The sequence below is a fragment of the Macaca thibetana genome, chromosome 2 (genome assembly GCF_024542745.1).
Source record: "Macaca thibetana thibetana isolate TM-01 chromosome 2, ASM2454274v1, whole genome shotgun sequence".
Taxonomy (NCBI): domain Eukaryota; kingdom Metazoa; phylum Chordata; class Mammalia; order Primates; family Cercopithecidae; genus Macaca; species Macaca thibetana.
Genome location: NC_065579.1, coordinates 180,076,322 through 180,088,753, shown reverse-complemented (window position 1 = coordinate 180,088,753; position 12,432 = coordinate 180,076,322). Strand labels below are relative to the sequence as shown.

Below are 12,432 nucleotides of genomic sequence, written 5' to 3'. Positions count from 1 at the left end.
TTAATTATATTCTGGTCTAATTTCAAAGTATCTACTAAGACTTGAGGGTCATTCCTAATAGTTGGCGCCTCATTTTCCATTGTGTCTGCTTTTAAGAAATGTATTTGGTTTCTATTGAAGGCATATAACTTACGTTCTTTTATCTAAGAACAGTGAAAACGTGTAATTCGAAGGAGTGTTCAATTTAATTCATCATTCTTAGTCTTTGCTTTCCTTAGCAGCTTTTGTGTATATACGCTCTGGAATGATTTGTTTAAAGAAAAGACAGAGTTCAGAGAAAGGAGAGTGTATTGATTTCCAAGTAGAACAGATAATTGAATTTTCTTAATAAAGCATTAGTAAAATTTAGCGGCATAACCCAGCTTGTATTTTCTTCTTTAGTAAGTACCATCTAAATTTGTCCTGTCCGGTAGGGTAACAACGAGCTACATGTGGCTGTTGAGCGTTTGAAATGTGGCTAGTCTGAATTGAGATGCTGTAAGTGTATGTTTAATACATAGTGCGCTTCGAAAGATTATGCAAAAAAGTCAGCATCTTATCAGTCTGTTAAAAGTTTGATTACATGTTGAAATGATAACTTTTGCATATGTTAGATTAGATAATATATTAGAATTAACCTTTTTTTTACTTTTTAAAAAATGAGATTACTAGAGAATTTCAATGTATATGTGGCTTATATTACATTTCTTCTGGACCTTACTGTTCTAGATCATAGTCTAATATAAAGGACGTAGGTAAACATCTCAATTTGGATAACTGTCAAAGGATTTGAAAACAAGTTGGATTACACCTATCTTCTAAGTCCTCTTGTTCAATGCCTGATTTATAACAGTGGCTGAATAAATATTTGCCAAATATTGTATGTAGTTTGATTTTTCTTAGTAATAGTCATCCTTAAGTAAATAACATTAGCAAGTAGTTCCATTTATTTTACTGGAATAAATGAGAGGTGAGCAAGCTAATTTTAAAAACAAAATTTTGTGCTTTTATGGTATTCTCTATTTTTTCAACAGAAATTGCCTGTTTGATTATTATGTATTTGTTTTCTGTAGAATTTCTTATTAAGATTCCTCTTCATGTTTATATTTTATGAAGATATCCTGACAAATGTGAGGAGTGAATTTGTAAAAGAGATGATGATGGTTATTAATACATTATATTTGAGATTACTTTGCAGATCTGTTTAATATATTCTGTACCCATTGTATTTACCCACCACTCCTCACTTAGATCCTCTCCTAGTGAGCATATTATTCCAGACATTGGAATCAGGGATTAGATTTGTGTGATAAGGACAGGGCAGGAGTCGGAGATCAAGTGTTAAGGCACCAGTCTAGGTCAGGAGTCAAGATCTTATAAAAGTTTAAGGCTTGATCCCCCTTAGTGGAGTACCGAACCCCACTTATTTGGGGTTTGGTATGGCCCCATTCATGAATTTTGGTTCAGTTTGGTATGGCTCCATTCATGAATCAATGAATGTGGAAGTAAACTCTTGAAACTTTTATTGTTCCTAAGTTTGTCTTTTAAAAATATGTTACCAAATTGCTCCTCAGAAAGGATTAAAAAAATAAAATAAAACACCGTTTCTACTCCTACCAACAGGGCATTGGAGTGCCTTTTTCACTGAGAAAATCAGGAGTCATCAGTTTTTCATCTTCTTCAGGTTACAGGGGAACCTTTCCGCTTTGAGTTTCTGTTGTTGTTGTTGTTGTTGTTGTTGTTTTTGATTACTAGGAAGATTAGCTTTTTTTTCCTTGAACATTTGTGTTTTTCTCAGCAATTGTCCATTGGATTCCTGTTATGTTTTTTCTATTGGGGCAGGTGTGTTTTCCTACTGAATTTTTAAAAAGAAATTTTAAGTGTTTATCATAGCTACTGTTTCTCTGTAGTACAATTGACACTTAAACAACACAGGGTTTAGGGGCACTGAACCCGGCCTTGCCAGCACAGTCAGAAATCCACGTATAACTTTTGACTTCCCAAAAACTTAATTACTAATAGCCTCCTGTTGACTAGAAACCTTACTGATAACGTGAATAGTCAGTTACCACAGATTTTTTATATTATATGTATAATTTATTGTTATCTTAAAGTTAGAGGAAAGGAAATGTTAAGAAAATCATAAGGGACTGGGCGCGGTGGCTCAGGCCTGTAATCCCAGCACTTTGGGAGGCCGAAGTGGGCGGATTACTTGAGGTCAAGAGTTCAAGACTAGCCTGGCCAACATGGTAGAAACCCTGTCTCTATTAAAAATACAAAAATTAGCTGGGCGCGGTGGCGGGTGCCTGTAAATACCAGCTACTCGGTAGGCTGAGGCAGGAGAATCACTTGAACCTGGGAGATGGAGGTTGCAATGAGCCAAGATCGTGCCACTGCACTCCAGCCTGGGCGACAGAGCAAGACTCTGTCTCAAAAAAAAAAAAAATATATATATATATATATATATATGGAAGAAAAAATGTATTAACTATTAAGTAGAAGCGGATCATCATAAAGGTCTCCAACCTTATCCTCTTCCCTTTGAGTAGCCTGAGGAGAAAGAGGAAGAGGGGTTGGTCTTACTGTCTCAGGGATTGCAGAGGCAGAAGAGGTGGACATGGAGGCTAGGGGGGCAGAGGCAGGAGAGGAAGGCACACGTGTAACTTTCATTAAACAAAAATTTGTGTATAAGTAGAACTGTGCAGTTCAAACGTGTGTTGTTCAAGGGTCAGTTGTGTAATGTTGCAAGTATTTTCTTTCCATTTGTTATATTTTCAAATTTTTGTGATTTTTATATATAAACATTTAAAATTTTTGAATTCAGGCTGGGTGTGGTGGCTCACACATGCAATCCTAGTGCTTTGGGAAGATTGCTTGAGCCTAGGAGTTTGAAATCAGCTTGGGCAATATAGTGAGACCCCATCCCTACAAAACAATTTTTAAAAAATTAGCCATACGTAGTGGCATGTGCCTGTAGTCCGAGCTACTTGGGCTGAGGCAGGAGGATGGCTTGAGCCCCAGAGGTGGAGGCTGCAGTGAGCCAAGGTTGCCCCACTGCAGCCTAGCCTGGGCGAAAAAGTGAAACCCTGTCTCAGTCAATCAATCAATCAATCAATAAGACTAAATAAATATTTTAAATTCAGATATATTACTTTTTCAGTGTAATGTTTAGAAAGTTCATCAGCATTCCAATATTACATTCACATATACTTTTTTCTAGTACTTTTATATTTTAATTTTTAACATTAAAAAATTTTAATCTGTTGCAATTTATTTAGCCTATAGGGAGCAGCCTTCATCTTGAGTACAGGACACAAGGTCTGTGAAGCTATGATGCTCAGTAAATCTCTGGGCCTTACAGCAGATTCTAACCCTTACACATTCTCATCTACACATTTTGAGCTCCTGTTATTTGTAACATAGCATCTAGGTGATGAAATATTGCGTGTAAAATACAATGATTGAATATGCAAGAGTTGAAAGATGATTTTTAAGATTTTTAACAAGAATCAGGAAAGAGGATTTTAGAAGGGGTGTAATTTTACCTGGGTCTTGAAGAAATTTATGCAACAAATTTTGCATACAAATTTTGGCAACAAAATTCTTTGTTTATATAAAAATATACATGTTATATAACTCCTTATATATTATGTATATATAACAAAAAATATTTTTACTGTTATTTAATCAAAAGGAAGATATAATAAGTACCATATGCCTGCCAGGTTTTATAAATTTTAATCTTTAGTCATCATATTTCAATTTTAATAAGTAGGTAACAAATCCTTGAAACTTCCTGCCCCCTATTCATCTCCTCCGTTTCTTCCACAGAGTTAACCTTTAATTGGAACTGATTTCTTGTCCATCTATGTTTTTTCAGCATCACAATACAACCTATCAAAGCTTTACTTCAAATTTATTAGTAAATTGTTGTTTGCTATGGCCAAGTCTAAAATAAGATATTCAAATGTTACAGTACACAACGTTTCTAGTGGTCTGTTTGTCCTCTTTGCTATGAACTTTTTCATTGAGGGAATACTTAACTCCCTAATACCATCATTCTTGGCCTAAATAAATATAACTATAAATCTAGACCATTTATAGAAATTGCTGAGTTCTTAATTTTCTAATTAACCTGTACATACAGATTAGTGAGGATTATCTATTGTACTGTATGCTGAACTGGAATATTTTACATCTCTTTTTATCCCTCTAGTTCTAATTGATTATGCATAGTAAGAATTTTAGAATTTTAAGATAGAAAAGGACCTAGAGACACTCTTATTTTACCCTCTTATATTTTAGAGATGAAAAAATGGATGCTAAGAATTTGACTTGATCAAGGCTTTAAAGCAGGCTGTGAACCCAAGTTTGGCCTTCTCACTATTTATTCATACTCAATAAATTTAGATAATGATTTTGCTATAATATGGGGTTCTAGATCTGAATCGAAATGTCAGAAAATAGCGTACTTCTGCAATAAAATCACACTTTTTTCAATACATTTTTTCATTCTATCAATTTGTCGTATAGTGATTCTTTAAAATTCTCACATATGTATCACAAAACCCTGTTCTGAAGTCTTTTTTGTATATGTATTTGTTACTTTTAGAATTTATATGTTAATGTTAAAATTTAGAACTTGCTCCATGTATTTTTAAATGTTTTAGATAATAGAGTTTCGATGTGTCAAACTTTGATTTTAGTGTTTTTAGTGAAATATTTTCTTTGACTTGCAGAATATTTTTGAAGTTAAAAAACAGCTTTTATGGGCCAGGCATGGTGGCTCGTACCTGTAATCCCTGCACTTTGGGAAGCCATGGTGGATGGATCACTTGAGGTCAGGAGTTTGAGAGGAGCCTGGCCAACATAGTGAAACCCCGTCTCTACTAAAAATACAAAAAATTAGCCAGGCATAGTGGTAGGCTCCTGTAATCCCAGCTACTTGGGAGGCTGAGGCAGGAGAATTGCTTGCACCCAGGAGGCAGAGGTTGCAGTGAGTCGAGATCTCGCCACTGCACCCTCCAGCCTGAGTGACAGAACGAGACTCCATCCCCCACCAAAAAAAGGAATAGCTTTTATGTAATTAACATATTGAAAGTCTTATCTTCCTTAGTTAAAAGATGAGGAAGTTTAGATTTGTAGATGTTCAAATGATTGCCATAATGTCGTTCAGGAAAGGGTCTCATTCTATTGCCTAGTCTGGAGTGCAGGGGGTCTCGCTCTATTGCCTAATCTGGAGTGCAGAGGAGTGATCACCGCTCACTGCAGCCCTGACTGCCCCGGCTCAAGTGATCCTCCCACTTCAGCCTCCCAAGTAACTGGGAGGTACGTGCCACGATGCCTGGCTATTTTTTTTTTTTTTATTTGTAGAGAAAAGGTCTCACCATGTTGCCCAGGCATGTCTCAATCTCCTGGGCTCAAGTAATTCTCCCACCTCGGCCACCCAAAGTGCTGGGATTATAGGCGTGAGCCACGGTGCCCGGCCTCTTTTTAAAATAGTTATAGTGATGTTCCAACTTAACATTTGGAGGCAAATTTTTCTTAAGAGGATTATCAAGAGCCATTATCTACAAGTGTTTGATAAGCTGTACACGTTCTACCAATTCACAGTTTAATACCATGGACACGATATACCCAAATTTTCAGTCTTCCACAGCACATTAACACAGTTCTCAGGAAAACAGGGCTTCTGTTACAGTGTACACAGTTCCGACAGGGAGAGCCACGATCACGGAGTGGTTTTCTTTAGGAAACAATTCTGTGAAAAAAACATGGGAATAGGAGTAATTTAAAATGTTCAAGACCTTAAATGCAGGATTCTGACTCTGTATTGCCATTTAGTATATTTTGTATTACAATATATAAAAACTCAGCCCTAATCTATGGAATGTTAAGCTGACGTCCAGGACACTCAGAACTTGCTGTGATTCAGTATCCCATACTGTTTTCTGGTTTCATGAAAAATAAACAACCAGAGAATTATTTCACCTCCTGAAAAAACTTAACAATGGAATGAGGTGGGATTTCCTGCTTCTCAAAATTGTTTCTAGAGCTACTAAAAAACTTGCACTTACAAAACAGTTGATAAAAATACCCTGGATTGTACAAGAAGGGAGACAGGGACTACAGATAAGACATGGTATATTATATTAATCAGACTTGGCTTCTTTCTCTCCTGCTTCATCAGAGGTTGGAGTCTCCTCGGTTTTAGTTTCTTCGTTTTCTGCAGGTAAATCTTCTTTAGTTTCTTGGTTAGCCACTTTGACCTGTTTTCCCTTTTTCCCTTTTGTTTGCATTTTTTTTTTTTTTAAATCTAAAGATTTATCCTTTCCTGATGCCTCTTTGGCTTCGTTTCCACTTTTGCAGGAGCAGGTTTAGCTGACAAGTACACAGATCTCCTCTTGGGCTCTTCCTTCGCCACCCCTTCGGCTGAACTGACCTTCCTCTTGGGCATCTTGGCGGCGGGAAGGGCGCTTGCTGGGCACCTGTGGGCCACGGCGCTGAGAGCCTTCGCGAAGCTGGGCTGCCTGGCTACTGGCACTCCTCCCGCCGCCTGAGCTGCTGAGACCCCTATTTCAGTTTTGAAAGTCTTTCTGTTAATTAGTACCTAGAAACCATGAGCATGTAAGCTTTTTTCAGAAAACTTCAGCCAATTTGATGTATGTGGATTTAATAACATTCTTTAATATGAGCTATTTTGATGTGAAGATTTGTATAAATTAACTTCATTATAGTACTTTCTCAATCTAATGTATTTTAATTTTACTTAATATTTACTCAGCAAATGGGGGTCAGAAAATGTTTGTTGTTTCTTTCAGTAGAGAAGCCTACTGTGTGCCCAGCACATTTGGTACAGGTGCTACAGAGCTGATTAAGGGAAGTTCTGGTAGAGGAGCCTGTATAAAAAGTAGCAGGGATGGTTGTGAAGGGCTGGGGGAATACCTGGCATGGAAGGAATCCTTGGCATGGCAGGCCTCCCAGGAGTGGCAGAAGTGGGGGCTGCCAAATTGAGACTTGATTTTCTATAAGGATTTTAAGCAGAAAAATGCTGTGGTTAGATTTTTTTTTTTTTAAACAGCCTCACGCTGTCACCCAGGCTAGAGTGCAGTGACATCATCCCAACTCATTGCAGCCTGTCTTATTTAATTTTCATTACATCCCTTTAGAATGGCTATTGTTATTATCCTATTTTATTGATGAAATTCTGAGAAGTAATGTGTCGTATAGCCTAGAAACGGCAAATCTGGCACTTGAACTCAGGTCTCTAACACCAAGTTTGTGGCTACATTTCAGAGTACCCATAATTCCTCTTATGTTACTTATTACTAGTATAGCATACTGTAAATCCTATAATACTTCAGAGTTCTTTGTATCTCAGCCTTTCTAGTAATCAAAGACCTAGGGATGACTATAATATTAGGAATGAGGTGATCACTTTCAACTTCTGGAAAGGTTCCATCATTAATTATTTGATAATACAGTTTATTTCTTTTTTTGTTTGTTTGTTTGTTTTTGAGACGAAGTCTTGCTCTGTTGCCCAGGCTGGGGTGTAATGGTGCGATCTCAACTCACTGCAACCTCCACCTCCTGGGTTCAAGTGATTCTCCTGTCTCAGCCTTCTGAGTAGCTGTGATTGCGGGTGTGCACCACCAGGCCTGGCTAATTTTTTTTTTTTTTTTTTTTTTTTTTTTTTTAGTAGAGATGGGGTTTCACCATGTTGGCCAGGCTAGTCTCAAACTCCTGACCTCAAGTAATCCACCTGCATCGGCATCCCAAAGTGCTGAGATTACAGGTGTGAGCCACTGTGCCTGGCCCAGTTTGATTATCTCTTAGCTGAAATGTTTGGGACCTAAGATTTATCAAATTTTTTTTTTTATTTTGGAACATTTGCATATATATATAAAACGAAGTATCTTGGGAATGGCCTCCAAGCCTAAACACGAATTTCATTTATGTTGTATATGCAATAGTCTGAAGGTAATTTTATAAAATATTTTAAGTAATTTTGTACACATAACAAAGTTTCGATTGCCACCTGTCACATGAAGTCAGATGTGGAATTTTCCACTGTGGCGTCATACTGGTGTTTAAAAAGTTTAGGGTTTTGGAGCATTTCAGATTCCAGATTTTTGGACTAGGGATGCTCATTTACTGGTTCCTGAAGTAGAAGTATGTCAAGTTCCCTTTAGACTCACTACATAGTTGTATTGAGTTGTGACTATGTTCTTCTTTTGTTTGAGGCTGCTATACTGAGGTGTCCTCTTAACCCCTTACTTATCAACTCATAACGTGAGTGGTATTTTCTCGTGCAGTGTTCTCATTCTGGCATCCCTTCAGCTTCCTTCTGTTTTCACCTTTTCCTTGCTTGGCTAACTTCTTACTTTAAGAACTTAGGTTAGGCATTACCTTAAGAAGCTTCTCTGACCTTCTGCCCTAACTTTGGGCTGGATAAAGTCCCCTTGTTGTGTATTCCTTTATCATCTTACATATATAGCTAAAGATGTTAAACTTTTGTAGTGTCAGAATGTATTTGTATTTATGTTTTAGTCACTCTCACTAGAGGTTGAGCACTTCAGGACAGAAATGATGTCTGAGGCATTTTTGTATCCACAATGCTTAATGTGCTTTAATTGTATTACCATCTGACCAAATGATTAAATGATTGATTTTATTGCTAGTGTCAACTTTTGTAGACACTCTAAACCTAAGAGCACTGTATATTATTTTTTCAATTTGAAGGGCTAATGTATTGGATCAGATAATCATCAGACTAAGAGATATTGGCAATCTTTCATCTTTCTGTTGTCATACAGCACCACAGCCAAACTGTTCCCAATAATAATTTACCATATTTTTGTATGTATGTATGCATGCATGTATGAATGAATTAATGAATGAATGACAGGGTCTCATTCTGTTGCCCACGCTTCAATGCAGTGGTGCAGTCATGGCTCACTGCAGCTTCAATGGGCTCAAGTGATCCTCCCACCTCAGCCTTCCAAGTAGCCAGGACTGTAGGCACACATCACCATTCCCAGCTAATTTTTTAAAAAGCTTGTTGTAGGGACACAGTCTCATTATGTTGCCCAAGCTGGTCTTGGGCTTAAGTGATCCTCCTGCTTTGGCCTCCCAGAGTGCTGGGACTACAGGTGTGAGCCACCGTGCCCGTCCAATTTATCATGTTTTAAAAAGCTGTAGCTACGTGTACATTTTAACATAGGTTAAATAAATTATACCTCTTTATAGAAGCCTGAGTTTTAGGTGAATGTTAACCTTTTAATCACATTCTGTCCTGAAAGTATAAATTTAATCCTTCGTTATCAGGCTTTGCAGTAATTCATGCTGTGATTTTTATTTGTACTGCTTATTAGTTATGTTTATTCAGTAATGCTTTAATTCCCTAAAACATTTAATTAAAGCCTTTTCCAGGAACAGGGCATAATCTTAAAAATTAACTAGTTGCAAAGGTAGTCAAAGTGAAAATAGAAATAGAATTTTTTTATGCCAGTCTCAACACTATTATAATTCCTTCTTTGAAGGACATTTTTGTTTGTTTGAGCCTAATAGCCTATAAATAAAGACAGACTCTTAAGGTAAAAGCTGATTTTCTTGGTGGCCTTAGGAACAGTGTTTCAAAATGCACGGTATATATGTATTTAGATGTTTGTTTTTTTAAAAAACTGAAATCTTGACAAGAATGGAGAAAAACGTGAGATGCTCCATGTAATGGAGAACAAGGAGTTATTTTTCATGAAATGGTGTATCAGGGAATTTTTACTTTGACTTGTAAGGGATGTGAAAAGATTTCGTGATGTTTCCAGGAACTGCCAACTCATTTGATGCTTATTTGTTTATTTGTGGTATTGTCTTCTCTGACTTCCAGAGTGGACTCTGTGGTCTGCTGTCTATCCTTATGACTGCCCACTGCTTCTCCTAATTTATAACAGTTATCTCATGTTACTGTAATTACCTCTCCAGTGCCTTTTTTCTTTCTAGGCTCTAAGGTTTATGAGGCCTAATAATTGTGGATATTTGTTTGCTGCTATGTAAGGGGTGCTTAATATTTATGGAATAAATGATGTAAACTAGTAGAAAACAGGGATTTATTCCCCAAAAGTAATTGCTTTGGTTCATGGCAATGTTTAAAGCACTGTAGATCTTGAAATGCATTGTATACATAAAGAGCAATTGAGTTAGCTTTAATATTAGCGTTACTTTAGTCCAATTCATTGTATCTCTAGTAACTTGAATTATCTAAAATATTTATTTTATCATTTAATTTTAATTTTATTTATTTTATTTTTTGAGACAGCATCTCACTCTGTTGCCCAGGCTGGAGTACAAGTGGTACGATCTCGTCTCACTGCAACCCCTGCCTCCCGGGTTTAAGCAATTCTCGCAGCTTAGCTTCCCAGGTAGCTGGGACTACAGGCATGTACTGCCAGCCTGGCTAATTTTTTGTTTTTTTTTTTTTTTGTAGTGATGGGATTTCGCCGTGTTGTCCAGGCTGGTCTCGAACTCTTGAGCTCAAGTAATCTGCCCTCCTCAGCCTCCCAAAGTGCTGAGATTACAGGAATGAACCTACAGGCCTGACCTGGCTTGTTTTATTTCATTTTATTATTTTATTTTATTTTTGAGGTGCAGTCTTGCTCTGTTGCCTAGACTGGAGTGCAGGGGCGTGATCTCGGCTCATTGCAACCTCTGCCTCCTGTGTTCAAGCGATTCTCCAGCCTCAGCCTTCTGAGTAGCTGGGATTACAGGTGTGTGCCACCATGCCCAGCTAATCTTTGTGTTTTTAGTAGAGATGGGGCTTCGCCATGTTGCTCAGGCTGGTCTCGAACTCCTGAACTTAAAGTGATCTGCCCACCTTAGCCTCCCATAGTGCTGGGATTATAGGAATGAGCCACCACACCTGGCCTGTTTTATTTTTGAGACAGGGTCTTGCTCTGTTGCCCAGGCTTCAGTACAGTGACACAATCATGGCTCACTACAGCCTTGACCTGCCAGGCTCAGGGAGTCCTCCTGCCTCAGCCTCTGGAGTGGCTGAGACTACAGAAATATGCCTCCTTGCTTTGCTAAGCTACTCATTTTAAATGCTATGTTATCCATCTTCTCTGAATAGTCATTTACTATATTTGGTTTTGGAAGTTATTTTGTACTTAAATCTTGTTCTTTGATATTTGATAGTTCTATGAGTTATTTAATTCATAATTATGAATTCAAACAAAATAATAAAATTATATTCTTAATATCTTACAGCTTCCTTAGGAAGTAAATTCATATTTTTCATAGTTGATAATGCAGGTACATTTCCAGATGGATAGAGGTTCCTGGACCTTGCCTACTACCTCTTCTCCATAAATCTATAATCTGCTGTGGGTCTTTGTGGCATTCCCACTGGCTTTGCCACCAGCCAATTGAGAATAGGGCCCTGGAGTGCTGCTTATTGTGATTTACCTTATTCTCGCACTGAGTCAAGTATAGACACAGCTTCTGTTTATTTCCCATGCTAGGTATGGGATGGTTGAAACATCTAGAGAAGATAAAAGCTCCTAGATAACAAAGGAAATTAATATGGAATTCATTTTACTCATAGTAGAAGTCAGAATCCTCACAATGGCATATAGGCTTACATGAACTGGTCTCTGATGTGTCTCTGACTTCCTGTCTTCCTATTCTGCTCCTTTCTCACTTGGTTTCATCACAGTGGCTTCCTTGCCGATTCTTGGACCTTCCTGCATTTCTGTACCTAAGGGTCTTTGCACCAGCGATTCTCTCTTGCCCCGAATATATGCATGACTCCATCCTTCAAGTCCTTGCTCAGATTTTTACCTTCTGAATGAGGTCTGCCTTGACCGCCCTATGTAAACCTGCCTCCTCCTCCCACCCCCAGCCCTGTTCTACTCTATTTTTTTTCCCATAGTACTTAATCACCTTCTACACTTTATTATTTATCGTATTATTACTGGCTGTCTTTTGTCACTAAAATGTAAGCTTAACAAGGAAGAATTTCTTTATCTGTTTTTGTTTTATTATGGTGGTGGTTGCTGTAATAAACAAGTGTATCTCAAATACCTAGAACACTGGTGTCTGGTATATAGAAGATGGTCAGTGATTATTTATTTAATAAATTATCAATTTGGCTTTTGCCAGACTAAGTTTGTTGTTTCTCAGCTTGTGACCCATAACTAGCCTGCCTCATACTCTCACCTCTGTCTTCTGTCTTTGTTATATGGCCCCTTCGAGTACACCTGATTTTTTTTTTTTCCCACAAGTCTAAATCCAAGAGAGCAAAGCCTAGAGAAATGAAAGGACACCCTTTACAGCCATCTGAATTCTGTTTTCAACCCTCCGTGGGATGATTGCTAAAGAAGAACTATACTCCATAGGAGATTGATCATACCCTATGGTCTAAATATGGCAGCTGTGTTAAGCTGTGGCTTTTTTTCT

The 12,432-nt window shown here is 37.7% G+C and overlaps 1 protein-coding gene and 1 pseudogene across 6 annotated transcripts in view; one reads left to right on the top strand and one right to left on the bottom strand.

Moving 5' to 3' along the window:
* Positions 1–12,432, top strand: part of ARL13B (ADP ribosylation factor like GTPase 13B) — a 71,444-nt gene that overhangs the window by 1,831 nt on the left and 57,181 nt on the right. The gene's annotated exons all lie outside the window — the stretch shown is intronic.
* Positions 6,022–6,436, bottom strand: LOC126947886 (non-histone chromosomal protein HMG-14-like; annotated as a pseudogene).